Raw genomic sequence first — 16,949 nt, 5'->3', positions numbered from 1 at the left:
CCTGAAATAAATTCAGCTTACCCAATATACCTGAATTGTATTTTCAACTCAATTAAGGGCAGCAGGAGCTTCTCTCCTTTCACATTTTCCTTTTGGAAGGAAAGAGGATACCCAGCACTCTTGCCAGAGGATGTGCCTCAGAATCTATTACTAATTAGAAAAGTCCAGCCTTGTCACTTAGGCTGTTATGGGCTGACAGGCACCTGCTGAAATCAGCCTGGACTCAGGAAGAACTGCAAAAAATACAAATGTCAGCTCCCTTCTTTAAGCCCCAGTGTTTTCCTACACAACTGCAATATTTAAAATTCATATTCACCTAAATGTGTGCTCACGTATCAGACTCTGTATTTTGGGGATGTATTTTGGGAAGATACCTGCTACTTAAAATTACCTGATGATTTCATTAACTAAATTGATTTTGCACGTTTATTAACATGAAGCAAACGTCACCAAGTGCAGTTTCTCCCATCCTCCTACACACCAGACATGAAACCACATTAATACACTCACTAGGCCAGAGGCAAATGCTCACCATGACAAAGATTAGGGGGAAAAACACTTTAACTCTCCATGTTACTACTGGGAGAAGCTGAAGGATTAATACTTTCATTTTATGATATGGATTTCTAAGGAAAAGGATTGTTCAAGAAGAAGCCAAGAAATACCTGTCCATACATCCAAACACTATTTTTTCCATTTTAATTAAGTGTGCTTCCTGCCAGCACAAACTACAGGCCTGCAAAGAAAACAGAGATTGATTTAATATCCTACTTACATTCATCAATGTCCATTCACGGCATAAAATTTCAAGTGCCTTCCCTCACAGCCACCGGATTTTGCACAATCATCTTGAAAAGCCACCACAATGTCTTAATTCAGCTATCAGAGCAAACATCAGATTGCTGTAAAGCTCAGAAATTCAGTTCCATGAGCTGTCTGCTCATGAGTTAAGGTGAAAATCTGTGGGGGCCTGAATATATGTTGTATTGTGGGATCTGTGTGGGTCCGAGTTGCTCCAAACGAGCTGCAGCTCGTTTGGAGCAACTCGGACCCACACAGATCCCACAATACAACATATATTCAGGCCCCCACAAAAATCCTTCCCTGGGAGGGTGGGCAGGCTCTGGCACAGACTCCCAGAGCAGCTGGGGCTGCCCTGGATCCCTGGCAGTGCCCAGGCCAGGCTGGATGGGGCTGGAGCAGCCTGGCACAGTGAAGGTGTCCCTGCCATGGCAGGGGTGGCACTGGATGGGCTTTAAGGTCCCTTCCATCCCAAATCATTGTGGGATTCTGGGAATAAATTGCTGTAAAATTGCAAAGTGGGAAACACATCCCAAAATCCTCCCTGCAGGAAGGTGTCACAGAGAAATGAGGCCTTTGTCGGGATGAGCCATTTGTCGGTGAGGGGAGACTCAGACACTCAATATGAGTGATCAGCAAATTCCGTTTATTGAAGAGAGCATCAGACACTTATACAGCGAGTAATAAGCTTATGAATATTCTGTAAGCCAAGCAATCTATTGGTTAAACTATACCATCAACTCTTCCTCATTCCTTAGGGGTTACATCTCTCTTTTCTCATGCCTCTTTCACTGTTCGTTATTATACCACAGCTAGGCCCAAGGACACTGCTATCTGTGCAGGTGCAGGACTTGGAATTAGCCATGGTTTTGTACTTTTCCATTTTCTAGCAGCTAAATTCCCATCAGGAAGGTTCTGGCCCAAGCCAGGGTTCCAGAGCAGGATCTGCTGCTCAGAGGAGCAGTGAGGATGGGATTCCCCAGCTGCTGCCCACAGCAGGGACAGCCCCAGAGCCTGAGCCCTCACACAGGGCAGGCAGGGGCACAGCCAGGGCTGGGGCTGTCACACACCACAACACCCAACCCATCCATGCCAAGGGCACCCCAATTACTGCACAGAACCCCCAAACACGGGGAGCACCAGGCATTTCACCAGCAGCCTCCAGTTACAGCTCCCAGGGCCAGGCTGCTCCTGGGGAGCTCAAACCGGAGCTGCAGTTGATGGTTCAGCTCTGGGACTTGGTGACTGTGCAAGGACTGCACATTGGGGTTCTGGGAAATCTCCTTTTCCTGCCTGAGGACAAAGCAATTCCACATTCCAGGAGGAAATTTGGTCCTTCACTCTCCAAATTACCAAATTTCATAAAATCTTAGCCCAGCCCTTTTCCCACCCTGATTTTAGCTCTGTCCTGCAACACCAAATGTTCAGCTTTCCCTCTGACTCCTCCATATCTCTCTCTCTTATCTTTCCATACTGCACACACCACAGGTTCCAAAATCCCTCCCAAACCAACCCCAGCTGTCTCCCTGTTCCTCTCAGACCTGTCTGACGTGTCCTGCAATTCCAGAGCAGAGGTGCCAGCTGTGCCACCAGCAGCCTGGATCCACACTGCATTCCGGCTCCCAGGAAACAGAACTCAAGAATAATGAATCATATAAAAATAATTCTCTTTGGTCAACTTCTGTGGTGCCCCAGTTCCTGATTCTGAGCTGTATTTTTAAGTTCAGCTTTGATGGAAGTGAATCACTTAAAGATTTTTTTTTAATATGAGCACATTTGACATAAGGATTTTGCCTCATTCTTCTGCTTCAAACTTTCCAATTCCTTCATTCATGCCCAAAACAGAGTCATCCTCGTTGTAATAAATAAAATATTTGTTATTATTGTATTATGATTTTGTTGATTTTTGTGGAATTAAGAAAAAATAAACTGGTTTGAAAATGCCAGTGAATCCCACATTCTCCTATGCAGATATACAGAAATTTTCAGCTGTCAGCATAACAATTCCTCAAGTTTTCTGAATCCATCCTCCAGCAGCAAAACTCTACCTACTCTTTTATCTATTCTGGATATTTAGACGGAAAATGATTTGAGTGGGAGGCAGCTTGTTCGTTTCAAAGAGGATGACAAAGACTTGTTACTCAAAAGCATCTGTGCCTGTTCCTTCATTAAAGGTCATTTTCTTGCAGAGAACATCTCCTACCCCTCAGCTCTGATACCCTGCAAGCAGCAGCTGGATCGTGGCCTTGGGACTGCAGATATCTCCTAAGGAACCCACATGGAAAAGGCAATACCCACCTCTGTTTGCAAAGCAGTGATTGTGGTTTGGGATATGTTGAATAAAATGCAAGAAATCCCTGGTGCAGCTCTGCTCCTCCCTGTCCCTCCCAGAGCTGCCTGGTGATTCTTGTTTTCACCATTGTTTTCATGCAAGTCATTAAAAACATTCCCATTTAAAGCAGAACACAAAAGTGGCTTAAAAACTCAGCCACTCCATTTTCTCATTATGATTATTTTTTTTTTTCAAGAGCTTTCCACCTAGTCCAAATGCACAGAAGAAATTCTGGCCCATTAACATCCATCAGGGAGCAGTAATGAATTCATCAATATTGCTCCAATCCGTGGGCACTGTGCTGAATCATTTGGTAACTACATCTGCAGCAGGAAGGGCTCACCCAACCCTCCCCTCCCTGAAGGAGGAAAAATGAATTTATTGAGATCTCCCTCAGCTCTGGTGGTGCCTCTCCACACCAGGATTCCCAAAGCCATCAAATCCTCCATGTCCTCCCTTGCCAAGCCACCTTGCAAGGAGCTTTCAGAGCTCTTTCTTTCTAGAAATGATACAAAAATTTGGTTTTTTCCCTGCTTTTTAATGTGCAAATATGTTAAGCCTTAAATTGAGTATTTAATTTGCAAAGAGAAAAAAAAAACCAAAAAACAAAAACCCCTCCTCCACACCAGGTTACTGCAATCATGCTGAACTGCAATTTTATTTTTGTGTCTATTTACAGACAAACTTCTTCCTCCAACAAGTTTTCCTAACAGTGAAAGTTTGAAGCAGAAGAAAAGCTAAAAAGCTCCCAAAATCAGCTAGTCTTAAAAGAAAATAATTCTCAAGTAACATGGAAGTTCAGCTGCCAAAAGAAAGCCCATACCTGTGGCTGGAGCACGACAGTATTAAGTTACTGCTCTCACAACAAAGGAAAAGGAATTTATTCTTGCAAAAAAAAAAAAAATCAGCCTTAATGATATAAACAAAATTATGCTTAAATGTAGATTGGGAAGGACCCTGCCTAGGGATGCCAAGGCTGGTGGGCTCTGCACTTTTCCTTCTCTCCAAGTCCCCTCCTTGTGTTTACACTCTCAGCCCTAATGGTGTCTCTAATTAACCCCAGAATAATTAGGGTTTGTTAAGGTAGCCCTTCCAGAGCAAGCACAGCACTCTGCTGCCTTAACGCAGAACATGCACTCACACATGTGCCTGCACATCCTCAACTCCCACGGCTTCATTCAATTAATACTATTAAATCTTTAATGCTTGCCTTCAAAGGCTCTTCTTTAATTTTTAATAGCTCTCATAGGTGAGCACCAATGTTTTTAAGTCTTTCTGCAATATTTTAAATAAACTCCTCTTTTCTCGCCACTTTGATGTTTGCCTTTGTGCCAAACCTCTGCTCTGTGCAGCTGCTGGGACTGTTTTGTGTGCAGGGATGACATTACAAGCTCCAAACGCTCTGTTCATGGAATCTGGGATTTTTTTCATTCCTCTCACCTGCCCTCTGGGCTGGGAGTTGGCACCAGAACAGCTTTCATGCAAACAATGGAACGCAGAGGAGAGGACAGGCAGCTGGAGGGAGGGGGCTCATTTGCATCTGTTTAGCATGGGAGAGGCAGGCGGGGCTAAATCCTCTCGTACCCGGCTTTCCCAGGCAGGCAGAGAATGCCAAAGTCACCGGATTTTACTGAAATAGTTAAAACAGGAGTTTTGACAAAAGGCTGGTCAAGCTGGATGGAAGAAGAAGCCTTGTGGCATCTAAAGGCACATCCATTTCACACATTAATGGGAACAGAATGTGTTTTTAATTCTCCCTTTCTCTCACTCCAAATTACCTTGAGACCCCTCTTCACCTTGCCCTGCCCCATTTCTAAATTTTGAATTTGTGAGACAAGAGATAAAGCTCTGACAGAACATTTGAGGTCTTTCTGTAAAGCATAAACTACAACAAAAACAAAAAAGAAAAAAAACCAAACCAGCACAGACTTTCCTCCTCCTTTCAAGTTTATTTTTCTTCTAAAATAAAACTAAAAATCAGCATTTCCAGGGACAGGAAAAGGCACTATAGTATTATATACACTATCGAAGCTGACACAAAAAAGAAGAGATAAGAAGAAGCCTTGTGGCATCTAAAGGCACATCCATTTCATACATTAATGGAACCGAATGTGTTTTTAATTTTCCCCTTTCTCTCACTCCAAATTACCTTACCTTCCCCACTTGCCTGCCCATTTCTAAATTTTGAATTTGTGAGACAAGAGATAAAGCTCTGACAGAACATTTGAGGTCTTTCTGTAAAGCATAAACTACAACAACAAATGAAAAAGAAAAAACCCAGCACAGACTTTCCTCCTCCTATAAAGTTTATTTTTCTTCTAAAATAAAACTAAAACTCAGCATTTCCAGGGCCAGGAAAAGGCACTATAGTATTATATACACTATCCAAGCTGACACAAAAAGGAAGAGATAAGAAGAAGCCTTGTGGCATCTAAAGGCACATCCATTTCACACATTAATGGGCACTGAATGTGCTTTTAATTTTCCCCTTCTCTCACTCCAAATTACCTTGAGACCCCTTCCCCACATTGCTCTGCCCGGTTTCTAAATTTTGAATTTGTGAGACAAGAGATAAAGCTTTGACAGAACATTTGAGGTCCTTCTGTAAAGCACAAAACTACAACAACAAATGAAAAACAAAGAAAAAAAAACCCAGCACAGAAAGTTTATTTTTCTTCTAAAATAAAACTAAAAATCAGCATTTCCAGGGACAGGAAAAGGCACTATAGTATCATATACGCTATCCAAGCTGACACAAAAAAGAAGAGATAAGAAGAAGCCTTGTGGCATCTAAAGGCACATCCATTTCACACATTAATGGGCACTGAATGTGTTTTTAATTTTCCCCCTTCTCTCACTCCAAATTACCTTGAGACCCCTCCCCACCTTGCCCTGCCCCATTTCTAAATTTTGAATTTGTGAGACAAGAGATAAAGCTTTGACAGAACATTTCAGGCCTTTCTGTAAAGCATAAACTACAACAAAAACAAAAAAGAAAAAAAACCAAACCAGCACAGACTTTCCTCCTCCTTTCAAGTTTATTTTTCTTCTAAAATAAAACAAAAATCCATTTCCAGGACAGAAAAGGCACTAATATATATACACTATCCAAGCTGACACAAAAAAGAAGAGAGAAGAAGAAGCCTTGTGGCATCCTAAGGCACATCCATTTCACACATTAATGGGCACTGAATGTGTTTTTAATTCTCCCTTTCTCTCACTCCAAATTACCTTCCTTGAGACCCCTTTGCTCTGCCCCGTTTCTAAATTTTGAATTTGTGAGACAAGGGATAAAGCTTTGACAGAACATTTCAGGTCTTTCTGTAAAGCATAAACTACAAAAAAAAAAAAAAAAAGCACAGGCTTTCCTCCTCCTTTCAAGTTTATTTTTCTTCTAATAAGAAAAAGAAAACCCTTCTCAAAATAAAACTAAAAATCAGCATTTCCAGGGCCAGCAAAAGGCACTATAGCATTCTATACACTATCCAAGCTGACACAAAAAAGCAGAGATTAAAAGCCTGGCTGGAAGCCAAAGCATCCAGACACAATTTCAATTTTGCACAGAGCGTAGAGAACAAAAGTGTTCCTGCACGCAGGATGCTGGAGCGTTTCCTGCACTCACACCTGAAAGCAAACAGCCCCAAAACCCAGGGATCCCCCCAGAGGGAAGATGTGCTCACACTCTGCTTGATCCACAACAACCCCCCCATAAAGCAAATTAAAACCACAATCATAAAGACAAGCTACAAAACTCTCCTGCTGCTCCTCACTCCTCACCATTTCAGCAGAGCACTCCCCAAAATTCCCAATCTCCTGCATAAAACACGTCCTGACTTTTAAAGCCATGTAAATACTCCTGGAGGCATCCTATGGTTGTGTTATGATGAAATGAAATATCCACAGCCACTACTGTGACACCCAAATGGCAATTGCAGCTCTCAGTGTGTTTAAAGCAGCAGGCCAGGCAAAAGCAGATTATTCACTAGGTAGTCAAACGTAAAAGAGAGCCAGACATTTCAGTCTGCCTCACAAAGGGGGCAGCGATTTGTAAATTTTAAACACAACACTTAAGCAGTTTTGCAGACTAAAAAGTCCTTTGATGATTTACCTCAGTGCTTCTCTGCAATAAACCAGTTTAAAAGTGATTTTGCTGTACTGGAGCTTTTAGACTTCAGCTTCTCTACAAGAATTCTGAAAGCCAAGTCAAAGCAATTATAAACATTCCTGTATTTTACTTCCTTATTAAAGCTTCCCAAGAGAACCAGTAAACATATAAACATAAATATCTTTCAGAGGAGTCACCCAAGTACCAATAAAATCTTCAGAAAGCAGCAGCTTTGCTGAAAAAGTATGAAATACCACAATCATAGCCTGGTGCAAGGACAGTCATGCTGCTCTTCTGAGCAGCAGATAGAAATTTCTGCCTTAAAAATATGCACAAATTGAAAATATTCTCCAAAATTACAGTATTAAATATTGATTTCTGATCTGCATTTGCATACTCCTAAGAAAAGCAGTCTGTCACCTATGCTGTTTATCTGAAAACATTCCAACAGAGCATTATCTTGACTTTCTGAGAAACTCTTCTAAATTGGTAGACAAAGTTTAACTTCATGAACTCTGCTCAACAACAGCAGCAAAATATAGTAACACTTCTCATAGGTAATAAGCATTCCATCCTTCAAAAAAAAAAATCACTGCAAGCAGCAGAACACTGCAAGAAGCAATCAAACCCCTGCAATAAGGCAGGATGGGCTCAGAAGGCAAATATTTCATTAGATAATACAACAGAGGGGAGTTTGTGCTTTCCAGTGGTCATTAGAGAAAGAGTTTTCATCAAATAATTAAATACCTGGCCAGGGGCATTTTAAAGATGCATCAGATCTTCCCTGGATGTGAACACTGAGGGGAATGCCTGATCAGGAGCCTCTAACCAGACATTGCCAGTCACAACCCAGCAATGGCACAAAATGGGAGGGTGCTCCTCTGATTAATGAAATGAATAATTAAAAATATTCAAGTTGTGTTTTCCAGCTAGCAATTGCAGTGCTTTCCTTTCCGTGCAGCACGTGGCAGAGCACGCTGTGCTTGACCATCCCCACCAGGGAACAGGCATGTTAGAACAGCTCTGCAGATAAGGATTAATTAATGATCTTCAATTCTGCCTGATTTCATAGGTTAGAGCAAACATCTCTGCCTTACTGCTGTTGTCACAAGCCTCATCCCTGTCCAAACAGAGCTGAAAGGCAGTAGGAAAGCAGCTTCAGCAGCAATTGGGTCAACAGATTTGGCTGAAGAAATCCTCATCACTAAAAAGAAAGAAATAAATAAAAATCAGAATGACAAAACTGAGGTGATGCTTGGGGTGTGCTCATCCCCATGAGGAACCTCCTGGAACAGAATTCCCACCTAGAGCTGAGGGATTCCTTGTGCTGCCATCCCTTTAAAAAGATTTTGTTTGGTCTCTCCCTGAGGAATATCAGAACTGTCTGGTTCAGTTCTTTCAGAGTTCTTTCAGAGGGGTTTGTCCCACAAAGGTTTTACTCGTGAACTGCACAGCTCTTACACCACTGAGCAATTTACTCATGCAATTACTCCCAGTGGACTCAGAGGAACTGGGTGAGAAAGAAGGAGCTTTGCCAACCTAAAGGTTGCACAATCAGGGGGGAAAAAAACTTCAACCAAACCAGGGAGGGGGATAAATTGCAACTGACAAAAACTACAATCAAGAAATAGCTGGTGACAGATTGTTATTTAAGTACAAGGAAGTGATTTAAACACGAGCAGTTGTAATAAGATTACACGATTCTCTATTAAGATTCTTAAAATGTCTTTGTTCTAGCAAAGCTCTGAAAAGACCATTGCCCTTGCAAAGGTTCAGAAACTACTAAATTGATGTTAAGTCTAGAAATTAATATGATTTGGGAGAATAAAGATAAAAATGTAAAAGAACATCCCAGCCATCATTGGTATTTTTCCCTAGCAGGGGTACCAGGTCTGTTGTAGCATTTCTTGGTGGCAAAACTCAAACCCATCCAACAGAAGTAGGGAGAAGTAGCTGGCTTTGCCTGGGTTTCTGCTTTTAAATAATGAAAACTCCCAGGTGGATTGTAGAAGCCATCACATTATGTAAGTGACATCTCCAGAAGGGCAGGGGAGTCTCTATGAGGTTACACAGGAGAGAAATTAAATCAGTGTTTGGCTGCTGAATTTTAGCCATGACCCCCAGACTCCACCATGAATTTTAGTGATTTGTTCTAAAACTCCAGTCCCCAAAATTGGCCATAACTCCTGCAATACTGAAAAGCAAACAAGGCAAGGGAGTCTTCAGATTTCTGTCTGGTAGGGTGAACATAAAACATCTCTAACTAAGGTGTCTGGCGTGGCTTTAAACTCATAAGCAGCTTTGAACTTTCAAAACAATAATTTATTACTTAATTTGTATGAGTATTGTTCACTGAGTGCTGCATTCTGAGAAACAAAAAAGCCTCAAAGAGCCAGGAGAAACAGCACAGAGGCCTTCTCCTGCCTGGGCCACCCTCCAAACTCTCCTGGTCCTCATGAGCATTTAGGATTTATTGGATGGTGACATGAGAGGCTCAGGCACTGCAAACAACATGGGAAAACTGCTCTGGGAGGAGAGGCAGGAGCAGGGGGGGAGGAAAAGAAGGAGAAGGAGCAGGGTGGAAGGAAAGGAAGGAACAGGACAAGGTGGAAAGAAAAACAGGAGAAAGAGCAGGGTGGAAGGAATGGAAGGAGAAAGAGCGGGGTGGAAGGAATGGAAGGAAAAGGGTGGAAGAAAAGACAAGAGAAGGAGCAGAGTGGAAGGAAAAGAAGGAACAGGAGCAGGGTGGAAGGAAAAGCAGAAGGGGCAGGGTGGAAGGAAAGGAAGGAACAAGAAAGGATGGAAGGAAAAGAAGGAGCAGGAGCAGCATAGGAGGAAAGGCAGGGGCAGGAACAGGGTGGAAGGAAAGGAAGGAACAGGACAAGGTAGAAAGAAAAACAGGAGAAAGAGCAGGGTGGAAGGAAAGGAAGGAACATGGTGGAAGGAAAGGAAGGAGAAAGAACAGGGTGGAAGGAATGGAAGGAAAAGGGTGGAAGAAAAGGTAGGAACAGGGTGAAAGAAAAGACAAGAGAAGGAGCAGAGTGGAAGGAAAAGCAGAAGGAGCAGGGTGGAAGGAAAGGAAGGAACAAGAACAGGGTGGAAGGAAAGGAAGGAGCAGGGTTAGAAGGAAAGGAAGGAGAAAGATTAGGGTGGAAGGAAAAGAAGGAGCAGGAACAAGGTGGAAGGAAAGGCAGGGGCAGGGTGGAAGGAAAGGAAATAACAGGAACAAGGTGGAAGGAAAGGCAGGAGCAGGGTGGAAGGAAAGGAAGGAACAGGACAAGGTAGAAAGAAAAACAGGAGAAGGAGAAGGATGGAAGGAAAGGAAGGAACATGGTGGAAGGAAAGGAAGGAGAAAGAACAGGGTGGAAGGAATGGAAGGAAAAGGGTGGAAGGAATGGAAGGAAAAGGGTGGAAGAAAAGGAAGGAACAGGACAAGGTAGAAATAAAAACAGGAGAAGGAGCAGGATGGAAGGAAAGGAAGGAGAAAGAGCAGGGTGGAAGGAATGGAAGGAAAAGGGTGGAAGAAAAGGTAGGAACAGGGTGAAAGAAAAGACAAGAGAAGGAGCAGAGTGGAAGGAAAAGAAGGAGCAGGAGCAGGGTGGAAGGAAAAGCAGAAGGGGCAGGGTGGAAGGAAAGGAAGGAACAAGAACAGGGTGGAAGGAAAGGAAGGAGAAAGATTAGGGTGGAAGGAAAAGAAGGAGCAGGAGCAGCATAGGAGGAAAGGCAGGGGCAGGAGCAGAGTGGAAGGAAAGGAAATAACAGGAACAAGGTGGAAGGAAAGGCAGGAGCAGGGTGGAAGGAAAGGAAGGAACAGGACAAGGTGGAAAGAAAAACAGGAGAAAGAGCAGGGTGGAAGGAATGGAAGGAAAAGGGTGGAAGAAAAGGTAGGAACAGGGTGAAAGAAAAGACAAGAGAAGGAGCAGAGTGGAAGGAAAAGAAGGAACAGGAGCAGGGTGGAAGGAAAGGTAGGAGCAGGGTAGAAGGAAAGGAAGGAGAAAGATTAGGGTGGAAGGAAAAGAAGGAGCAGGAGCAGCATAGGAGGAAAGGCAGGGGCAGGAGCAGGGTGGAAGGAAAGGAAGGAACAGGACAAGGTGGAAAGAAAAACAGGAGAAAGAGCAGGGTGGAAGGAAAGGAAGGAGAAAGAACAGGGTGGAAGGAATGGAAGGAAAAGGGTGGAAGAAAAGGTAGGAACAGGGTGAAAGAAAAGACAAGAGAAGGAGCAGAGTGGAAGGAAAAGAAGGAACAGGAGCAGGGTGGAAGGAAAAGCAGAAGGGGCAGGGTGGAAGAAAAGGAAGGAACAAGAACAGGGTGGAAGGAAAGGAAGGAGAAAGATTAGGGTGGAAGGAAAAGAAGGAGCAGGAGCAGGGTGGAAGGAAAGGAAATAACAGGAACAAGGTGGAAGGAAAGGCAGGAACAGGAGCAGGGTGGAAGGAAAGGCAGGAGCAGAGTGGAAGGAAAAGAAGGAACAGGAGCAGGAGCAGCATAGGAGGAAAGGCAGGGGCAGGAGCAGGGTGGAAGGAAAGGAAATAACAGGAACAAGGTGAAAGGAAAGGCAGGAGCAGGGTAGAAGGAAAGGAAGGAACAAGAAGAGGGTGGAAGGAAACTGCAGAGGTCTCACACACAAATTTCAGCTGATCACTCCAGACAGCTCAGGGAGCTCCACTCCTGACGGTGGAAGGAAAACTGTGCCTTGAACACAATTTGTATGGATCACAACAACAAAACAAGAGTGTGTTTGAGACTCCTTCCAAGCTCCCCAGCCACCTCCAGCACAGAACCCAGATCAGGGAGCCTGCGAGGCGGAGCTGCAGCCAGGCAGGGCTGGCCCCGGTCTCACCCAGAGGCAGCTGCACCCCCACTGCCGGCGGGGACCTGTCCCAGCCTGAGCTCCCACCCCGCCTGCACAGGGCTGCGTTTGGCAAACCCAGGCACAGGGGGCGTGAACAGCCCAGCCTGGCCTTGAACACAAGCTCGAGGCACCGCTTAAAGGCATTTATGTTAACAGCGCAAACACAGAGACTCACTATTAACAATTAATGTAACACAGGGTATTGGCTCTGAGATCAATTCAAGTTCCATTTTTGTAACCATACCAGAAAAATGAGCTGGAAATTATCTATACAGAGGAAAAGCATCTTGCTAGCATAACTCAAAGTTATATTTCCATATAGAAAGGAACAATAGTGAATTACAAATGGAATTCTGCAGACATCCTCAGTGCCAGTGCAATGAACAAACACAAAGTACTTCTATACTGATTTTCTAATTAGTATCATCATTCATACAAGCTTCACTATTAGATATTTACACAGAACCCAATCTTGGTAACTTAAGCTACTCTCCTTAAACTCTGCCTACAACCACTGGTTACCTACAGAAAACACCACAGAACCTTCTGACCCAACAACTTCACCTTTATCAATGGAGCAGCATCATAACATGAAGCAAACCCCAAATTTGGAAACCAGAGACAAAACTGTTATTTGTAAAATGATAAATAAAGAAGATCAGTTTTCCTGTTTCTACCTGCTGCACCGCTCACTGAGAGGCTCAGCCCAACAGCCACTGAGTTCTAGATCCATCCTGAGGCCCAGAGTCTCTGAACTCACTCACATTCAACCACTCTGAATTCAACCACTCTGAATTCTCTCCCCACGCAGAACAGGAAAGCAGTCCTGTACCAACAGCTGAAGTGATTAACTCAGGCTTTCCAGGGTCTGCCATTGAGCACAGCCCAGCCTGTACCAAACCTGCAGCACACCAACGCCAGCACAACCACAATCAGCCCCGGCAGGTTTGATTCCAGAGCACAGCAATCCGTGTTGTTCTCCTCCATGGAGTCTCCTGCCTCCTTAATGAGCAGCCAGGCTACTGAAACACACAAAAACCTGCTGTTCTTTGAAGCACTTAAGCCAGCAGGATGCTGGTACGTTTCGATATTTTCCCCGCACAGATCAGAGCGAGGCAAAGTGGGAAAAGAACATTACAGGCGTTCCTACAAAGCAGGCACATTTCATTTTCTATTAGCAACATCCCAAGGGACACTTTAGCACTCTGCAAATATGGCCCTGCAAGACTGGGAAGTTGCTTCCTGAGTGCCAGTCATTAAAGAAAGGTATTAGAGTAACTTATATTCCCCTACACCAAGCAAAAGCCAGAGTCATTTCCCCATCCCACGTAGGAGACCTAAGAAAAGCAAGATCAGGAACATCATAACTACTCTTTAATGTATTTCCCCTAAACTGATTATCATTTAATGATTGTTCTCTCTCTCTGTCTAAAGGAAAAAAAAAAAAAAAACAACCACAGAAACAAAACCCCGATTTCTGTATCAAGAGAGACTATCAGCATTTTTATGAAGTAACAAATTAGGCCTTTGGCATTTCCCAGCAGTGATCCAAGATTTGAGGCTTCTTAAAAGCTCCAAGTTTTAAAGCAATCAAATGGCTGACAGCTGGAACAAAACTAGCATGATTAACCAGTTATGTAAATAATGATGTGGTCAGTGCAAGATGAATTCATTTCTGCTGCCTGCATTACACTGGACATCAGATGTTTGTGAACCCTTCATTAAATGTGACTGTAGAATAAATGCAAGTGAAAGCCAACATGAACATCACCAGCCAGGCTATCTGACAGGCAGGGCTCTCTCCTCTGCTCCTTCCACACCCATCAGGTAACTCATAAACAGCATTTTTATAACGCAAATATTACCCACCACTGCTTAGCTTCTACCTAGGGAACAAGTCTGCTTTTTCTCAGAAGTCCATGGAGAGAGAATATTTATTTACAAGGGCTTGGAGTCCCAGGCCAAGAAGGAACAGCTTCCCACTGCCAGAGAGCAGCACTGGATGGGACACTGGGCAGGAATTCCTCCCTGGGAAGGTGGGGAGGTTCCCAGAGAAGCTGTGGCCACCCCTGGATCCCTGGAGGTGCCCAAGGCCAGGCTGGACCATTTTTGGAAAAACCTGGGATAGTGGAAGTGTCCCTGCCACAGCAGGGTGGGACTGGATGAGCTCTGAGGTCCCTTCCAACCCAACCCATCCCATTCTGGGATTCAAAGATCCTGGGAGCGCTGCCCTGCATTTCTCAAAGGCTGATAACAATTTCCATTCCTCAGCAGATGTACAAGTCAAGCTGCTGTGTCAGAGAGCTGTTGTGACACAGGTGAAATGTTGCAGAGTAACTCCATGGAATAGAGGAAGTTACCATCAGCACCCCCAAGCCAAACTTCCTCAAATGGAGCCCACAGTCAATTTGGCCTTATCAGAATCCGCCTTCAGGAATGCACACTCATGGGTCATTTCTGCTTGATAATTCTTGATAACATGGTTAAATATTTAATATGGGGAAGTTTATCTCTGAAATTCTGTCGAGCTAGTTTACCATTACTTGGAGTCCATAAAGGAAAATTTATCAAAAGTTTTGATTCCTCCCAATAAAACTCTACACTTGAGTTTGTTCAAAAATAACACATCTGAGAATCAGCCAAGACAAACATATTTAGAAGTAACTCCTAAACAGGCTGCATTTTGCTAAAGATACCATTACAATATATTTCTGATTTTAAAAAAATCATTCATCCCACATTTCACACCCCAACAATACAATTTCCTATGACCTTGTGTCTCACAAAACACAGCAACACACTGGAATTATGCAAGAGTTCTGTGTTACCATAAAACAAGCATTTCAGTGGAGAGAATAATAAAACTTAATCCCGTGGCCTGATTTGCATTTTGAACTCCTCAAGTCAGACTCTACAGCCCGTAACATCTGCAACAGCTTCACAATCCTAACAAGTCTTTTAGGCCTCCTGTTGAAAATGGATGAGCATGTAGATAATTCAGGTTATTTTCTTAATAGATGAGAACAAGAAATATGTCCAATTTAAAATCTCACTTGGCTTTTCAGATCAGTATACCGTACTTGAGAAGGGGGAGGGGGAAGCATTACACACCCATAAAACTGAGACCAAACGCTACCAGTCTTAAAGCCTTAGAGCTTTAAATCTTAACATGAATATTTTAACATTTACATTAAAGCCTTACGGCTTTAAAATAGGGGACTTCCATTGCGGGCAGCCTGTGATAATTACTGTTTCAATACATTTCACAGCAATAATGTAATACAGCTCGCTGACTACCCAACCCTAATCTCTAGCATCACAGGTACTGCAGGTAAAAAATTTAAAATATATATATATATAAGTATGTATCGGTGTAAATATATATAGGGAGAGAGAGAGAATATTACAGAATCACAGAATTATCAGGGTTGAAAGGAACCTCTGGAGATCATCTAGTCCAAGCCCCCTATATAAAACAGACCCTTAAAAATCATTAAAAGCATTAACACACATCTCCCAAACAACGATAGCACTGAAAATACAACAAAATATCCCCGGCCCCGCCACGATGGAGGTGAACAACGCCGGGGCGGGGGTCGGACCGGGCGGAGCGGAGCCCCCCCGCCCCAGCGCCGCCGCCGCCGCCGGGAGCCCCCCGAGCCCGCAGGCCCCGCCATCCCCCGCAGCCCCGGGAGGCCCATCGGGAGCCAGGCCCGAAGCCGGGCCCGCGGGGGCCCGGCCCGTCCCCGCCGCCGCCCGCCCAGCCACCCACCGGCGACAACAAAGGCGACCGCGGCCCCGCGCCCTCCCCGCGGGGACCCCCGGGGGCCCTTCCCGCGCCCACCCCGCGCCCCGCCGAGGGGAAAGGCGGCGCTGCGGGGGCCGCCCGCCCGTTCCCCCCGTCCCGTCCCGCGGCCCGCGGGAGCCGCGCTGACCTGCGGGCGCGGGGCGGGCGCGGTGTCCCGGTGTCCCGGTGCCCGGCGGCCGCGGGCTGCGCTTGACACCCACACGCACCATCCAACATGGCGGCGGCGGCCGCGGGGAGGCGGCGGAGGAGGCGGAACCGGCGGCCGCGCGCGGCCCCGAGGCGCGGCCGCGCTGAGGGCGGGGGGGACGCGGCGCTGCCCGTCCCCTCCTTCCCTCCCTTTTCCCCTCCTTCCCTCCCTCTTCCCTTCCTTCCTCCCTCCCTCCTGGCGCGGCTCCTCGCAGCCGGACCCGGCGCCAGTGCGGAGCGAGGCAGGATCGGCCCCCGGGCACGGGCGACGTTGTACGGGAGAGCGCCTGGGGAAACTCCTCAGGGGTCCCCCAAAAAACCTGTGTGAAATAATAAAAAACAACTCTATCATTACAAAATAACTACATTTATGGGTCAGGGAACGCTTTAGGGAGGGTGCGGGGCTGGGTTTGATGGAAGGAGGGCGCTTGGGGATCCCCTTCACTGCTTACAGAGCCGAGGAAGAAGTGGGTTCAGGGCTAGAGATCCCCCAAAATCCAGGGACAAAAATTAGAAATTAATTAATATCAGTACAAAATAACCACATTTATGGATCATGGTACACTTTAAAGCAGGTCTGGGGCTGGTTTTGATGGAAGGAGAAGGCTTGGGGAACATAACTCCAACCCAACATTGACAGCGCCCAAGAGAAACATATTTCAGGACAGGGCTGCCCCCCAAAAATCGAGGTCCAGTGTGGGCTGTCAGCCCCCAAAGCAGAATCATAGAATGAATTAGTTTGGAAAAGACCTGAGATGATCAAGTCCCAACTTGTGGCCAAACACCCCCTTGTCAACTAGACCGTGGCACTGAGTGCCACATCCAGCCTTTCCTTAAACACCGCCAGGGCCAGCGACTCCTCCACATC

General features: G+C 45.1%; 1 protein-coding gene across 5 annotated transcripts in view; it reads right to left on the bottom strand.

Annotated features, from left to right (window-relative positions):
• Positions 1 to 16,173, bottom strand: part of EPN2 (epsin 2) — a 53,004-nt gene extending 36,831 nt beyond the window's left edge. For 4 of the 5 annotated variants that reach the window (XR_010442001.1, XR_010442000.1, XM_064725539.1 and 1 more), the window contains exon 1: positions 16,023 to 16,173. The gene's annotated coding sequence lies outside the window, so the exon portion shown is untranslated. Of the gene's footprint in view, positions 1 to 8,335; positions 8,442 to 16,022 lie in introns of those variants that run through there. The other variant, XM_064725540.1, reaches the window with a different exon arrangement.
• Between the last annotated feature and the right edge of the window lie 776 nt (positions 16,174 to 16,949).

This window comes from Zonotrichia leucophrys, chromosome 14, assembly GCF_028769735.1.
Source record: "Zonotrichia leucophrys gambelii isolate GWCS_2022_RI chromosome 14, RI_Zleu_2.0, whole genome shotgun sequence".
Classification (NCBI taxonomy): Eukaryota; Metazoa; Chordata; class Aves; order Passeriformes; family Passerellidae; genus Zonotrichia; species Zonotrichia leucophrys.
Note: the sequence above shows the minus strand (reverse complement) of the source record. Positions and strands in the feature narration are given on the sequence as shown.